Source organism: Oenanthe melanoleuca, chromosome 5 (assembly GCF_029582105.1).
Source record: "Oenanthe melanoleuca isolate GR-GAL-2019-014 chromosome 5, OMel1.0, whole genome shotgun sequence".
NCBI lineage: Eukaryota > Metazoa > Chordata > Aves > Passeriformes > Muscicapidae > Oenanthe > Oenanthe melanoleuca.
The window spans coordinates 52868769-52874349 of NC_079339.1; positions in this window are offsets into that span (position 1 = coordinate 52868769).

The window sequence follows — 5581 nt, forward strand, 5'->3', positions numbered from 1 at the left end:
TGTCACTACAACACCTTGGTGAGCAGCAGGACTTCCCAATCCACCCATTTCTGGGTAGGCTTGTAAAGTCCTCTGTGTCCACTGACAATAATTATCCATGGCTAGCTGTGTGGGGGTGTTGTAAAAGCAAACCTTTGGAGGTGGGGACCTGCACTGAGCTGCTTTGGAAGAGGAGATTCAGAGCATTTGTGTGCAGTGAGCTGTGAGGGAGCCAGGCAGGCTGGCAGGGGCTACAGCACAGCACACACAGCCCTGAGAGAGGAGCTGGGAGCCCCAGGACAGGCACTTGCTTTGCTGGGGCTGCCCAGCCCAGCTTCCCTGGGAGATGCTGCTGCAGGAACAGCACAGCTACAGCCCAGCTGTACAGTTTCCAGTCCTACAGCCTGCACAGCCTGTGCTCATTCTGGGTCCCTGCACTGTGTCTGTCACACTCAGATATTCACTTTTTATCACCAGCATCACACAGGTCTCGCAAAGCTGAGCTCCTCGTGTCCCAGTAATATACTGGGAGCTGTGGGATGTATGCTTTGCACAGGAGTTTTGAGATTAAATCCATCAAAACTCAGGGTACTGGTCAAAGGAGGCCATGTAAGCCCCATCAATATTTTCTGAATTGTGTTTGATTTTATTCAGTTCTTATCTAACCATGATATTGTGTTCAGAGAGAAGCTGGTTTAGTGTAAGAGATTTCCCAGCAAGGACAAGCTCCAGCTTGATCCTGTGTACCCTGGTGCTGAGGAGTGGTGTGTTCCAGCTGTACAAGCAATATGAACATTTCCACTGTGTATTTAGCAGATCCCACCTGAAATCCCTATGAATTCATTGTAAAAGTGGAAGGGGATATCCTGTGATCCATGACTGAAGTTCCCTGCCATATTCCTGCTTCTTTGGCTGCCTCACCTGGCAGTCAAATGGCCCCTTTGCCAGAGATCCCAGGTGAATCCACCAACAATTTAAATCCCCCTTACACTCTGAATCAAGCACACAGCTGTCTGATCCAGCTCCTACTGGGCTTGGTTTTGCCCATGGTTTATCCTGAAGCAGAGTCAGGCCACTCTGGGGATCAAACCAGTCACCCCAGCACTGCCCCTTAGTCACCACCCCACAAAGAGCTGAATGCCTGCCTCCCTCCCTCGTCCCTCCTCTGCCTCCCCACATCAATAGCTCCTGAGCAGCTGACTTTAGCATAATGCAGTGATCCAAACACAAGCAGACACAGCAGGATTTACTGGAAGACGTCTCTCACAATCCATTATTTATAGCAGTGCTTTATGATTAAACCTGAAGCCATTAGAATGGCAAAAGCTCAGGCTGGAACTGTGTCAGCTTATTCAGATGCACACAGGCATGGCCATACCAGAAAAAGCATGTTTCCCTGAGCTGCCTGTGGGATATATAGGGAAAGGGTAAGCAACAAGCAAGATGACAGTCTAAGGCTGCAGGGATGGAATCTGATCTTGTGGGAACTCACCATAATTTGTGTGGGTAGCACTGGGGCTGTTTGTGGGGCCACCTTGTCTGCACAGACCTGGCTGGAGGTCCAGCACCCTCCTTCCCCCTGGCCTGGACTCTCTCTGGGGAGGTGCACCAAATCCCTCTGGCACATCCACACTCTGGTGTCCTCCCTCAGCCCCAGCAGTGAGCTCTGCAACCCTCCCTGGGCACAGCCAGTTGTGTGTGGATGTGTGCAAAATTCCAATCCTGCTGCTGCTTCATCAAACATCCAGGCAGCAATACTGATAACATCCAGAGCACCAGGATGCACCTGAGTCCTGGCCAGTGCAGTCCTGTGGTGGTTTGGTGTAGCTGCCTCCAAGAGGGAGCATGAGGGGAGCCCATGGTCCATCCCTTGGGAGATGCTGCCCAAGGGTGATGGCAAAGCAGAACTTCCCTCCTGAAGGGCATTTGCTTGGTCCTGCCACCCCTCCCTGCCACTGTAGGATTTGTGGGGGGTCAAAAACCCTGTGGAGCTGCTCTTCAGCTGAACATCAGCCTGTTTGCTGACTCTTTGTCAAAGTTTCCTCCTGGAGGGCTGTTCTTCCCATACCACCAGCGATAAAACTGCACAGGTCAGTTACTTTTCAAAAGCAAAGAAAATACTCTTAGTGTAGTCTGATGAAAGATCTCCCATCCCATTTAGCACAAGATCTCAGCTCCCATGTGCAGCAGGGCTCTCAGCCAGCACTTGCCTTATTTAGGGGAGAGCAGTGGAAGTCCCAGAGAAAGCTTAAAAATGAGCCTCTCCAAGCCTTCTCCATGCATGGCTGCTCTCAATCCCAGTAAACTGGAGGTGTGGGATGCTTTATCCCACCCCTCAACAGGAGCATCATCCAGCAGTGGGATGGAGATGTCAGAACCTCCAAGAGGGTCTGGAAGGGGTGTGGGACAGGCAAGAGGAGCTGCAGGTTTTCCCTTCCTCATGTCTCAGCCCTGGCAGGCAAGCAAGGTTGAAGACAAGCAGAACAAGATACTACAGAGAAAATTAACTCTACCCCCACCAAATGAAGTTTGCCCTTCAGCATGGTGAATTAGGAGAGACAGACAAGGAGAAGGGAAAGAAGGAATTAAGGGGAAGGCCCCTTTTCCTCTCTGAAAGAGCAAGGGCTGGCAGCTGTAGAGCAGGTTATCTGACAGCTCCCTGCCATCCTTGGCTCTAGCAGGAGAGCTCTTCTGCATTGGCTGCCAGGATTCCACAGCAGACACAGCAGCAACAATCTTCAGGGGCCTTCAAAAATGTCTGCAGTGATGCTCTCCAGAGCCATCCTTCTGCTATCCCTTGCTTTGACCCCTTCCTCACCCAGGAGCTGACCCTGAGCTGCTCCATGTGCAGATGGGGGTCAAAGGCCATGAAGTTCCAAACTCAGAAAGAAGAAAAATTACTTTGTCCACCAAAGAAGGTAGAGGGAGAAAAATATACAACCAAACCCCTGATGGCAGCAGTTTTCCAGGGCAGTGAATTAAGGGATCTCTCTGTGGCAGAAAGAACATCAACATCTTTTTCTATTGCTAAAGAGTTAGAGTTGTAGGTTCATCACAGACTTTTTTTTTATACCCATAGATCATTCTGTGACACTTCAATATTGCAGCCCATGTTGTCTGGAGCACAGGACCTGTTTGGGTATCATTGTTCCCTTCCAGCCCTGTATCAAATGTTCCCCCATGGAGAATCCCCACACTGGCATAAGTGTTGGCACAGTTGGTGAAACACATGACAATTCTTCACAGAACCACTCATGCAGCAGTGAACTCCTTCAGCTCAGCTCTGCACTGGTGTAAATTTGGAGTAACAACTCTGTGTCCCAGTGAGATAAACCCATGATGAGTAACAGATTCCCTTGGATTTCCTTATCTCACTGCTGTGACCTGGCTGCTGAAATGGAGCCTCAATCCATCACTTATGGAGAATGAATTCCCTTACCAAACTCCAAACCTGGAGTCTGTCAGTCCCTGGCCATCAGGTTAGGAGATTACACTGCCTGACCTCTGACACTATTTATAACAATTCCATATTTTCCTATTTCACACATGTGGTTTCATCTGCCTGGCTGTAATATTAATCAGTGTGCAAAAACATAGTTTTGTTGGAATAGCTGTCTCATAGGGGGCATGGTGGGCAGACAGTTTTTCTGCACATTATCACATTCCTTTGGAATAACCTTATTTTACATCAGTCCTACAGGTTCAGTCCTGTGTCTCACACTCATTGTGAAACTGTTTTCAAAGAAGAGTGTCCCAGCTTATTTAGTGGTCACAAGATAGCAATAAATAAGCATTTGCTTGTTCTTATAGAAAAATCCTTGCCCTATGTTGGACAATTAGATAATTTTGTACAGCCCAAAAGCATTTCAGGTGTTGCATGAGGTTCATTCATTATTTCAGCAGACCCTTGAGCCAAAGGAGGCTCCAGTTGCCACCCAAAGGTGTGCCTGGTTTCAGTAGCATTTCCACACCTCAAACATCCAACATCTTGTATTTGTGTGACTTCAATACAAGCAGTCATGTTGGAGAGAACTGGGCATCAATGATCTTCTTTGAATGCTGTTGACCTGTACTTTGGACTAACATGTCCAAGGATAACTTATTGTAAAAAACAATATCAAGGTGTTTTGTTTTTTTTAGCCAAGAAACACAGTTCTGCCTTCAGTATTGAAATAATTCACCCTGCTGAGCTCAGTTTTGCTGTGGTTAAACTATGATAACAAAATTGATTTGGTACAAGAGCTGGTGCATTTTGAAGTAGGTGAAGGGTATCTTCCTGCAGCTTTCACCATCCTAAAATTATACACCTGGGGATTTTTTTAAACTTTTCACAGTTACTTTTGTCCTTTGAGTCATAAAGTGATTGATCCACTTCATAAGGGTCATTATTAATTCAGGCAGAAAATATTGGATGGAATTTGAGGACACTGGCCTGGTTGGATTCCTGGTATTGGGGAAGTGAATAGCAGTAAATGGAAAGAACATGAGGAATGATTAAAGAGAGGGAAATTGAGAGGGTTTTACAGTCACAAAGAGAAGGTGGTTGAGGAACAGGGGGGCATTATTTGTCATACATGAGAACTGAAGGGTGTCCAGTGAAAAGAGCAAGTAGCAGATTTATTTTTAAATAAACAAGGGGAAGTACTTGTTCACACAATGCATAACTGAATCATGACTCATTGCTGCAGGATGTTGTGGAGGACAAGAGCCTGCACAGGTTTCAGCAAACTCAGGGAGAAGAAGTCCATTGAGAGCTACTGAATAAGATAATTCAGATGTTCCCTGTAATTCACAGTCCCTAAAGCACTGGTTGCAGGGATCTAGGCTGGAGAGGCATAAGCAGGGAACAGGTAGCTCAGTACATGCTGTATTTCCTACCTCTTCCCCCAGGAATCTGCTTCTTGTCTCTGTCAGAGAGAGCTGTCAGGACTTTCTGACCTAGCAGGCATTTATATATACAACACAAGCTTATTTGTGAAAGAAAATGTGATTGTATTGATGACTTGCCTGTGGGGAAGATTGCTGAGGGGTCTGCTGTAGGTGAGAGAGGTGTGTGTGCCTCCTGTATGGAATAAATCCACTGCTCATCTGCTTTGTTTCCAGGCTGTGATGGGCTGTAGGGAGTACAGTCACAGTGAGCAGTGCTTGTTTTGTCACATACTGGGGTTTTACTGTGAAGGGGAAAGAGAACTCAACCAAGGGCCTGAGTCCAGTTGGTTTTGCTGCTTTGTGCTCTTCTAAGAAGTCAGTGAAGGAAGAAAACTGTTTTGGAACTTAAGTGATTTATAATAGGCTACTTAAGTACAGGTATATATAGGTTGCCTAAATACATTCTCAGTGTTGGAGAGCACTCACAGGACCCTCACAACAATTTTGGATAACTTGGTTTTCCTCCAGCATCTCTGGCTGCTGGCTGGGCCTCTAAAACACAGAGGGGGCCAAGTGATGAAATTAGTGAGGAAGTGCTTGTTCCCATCAGGAAAATCACTGCAAATTTCATCTTTGTGTCTATTTAACCTACTTCATCAAATCTACAAGGTCTTGTAAGGCTTTTATATCTGAAGTTTTCTCTGACTGCATGGGGAATGGGGGGATTTGTGCC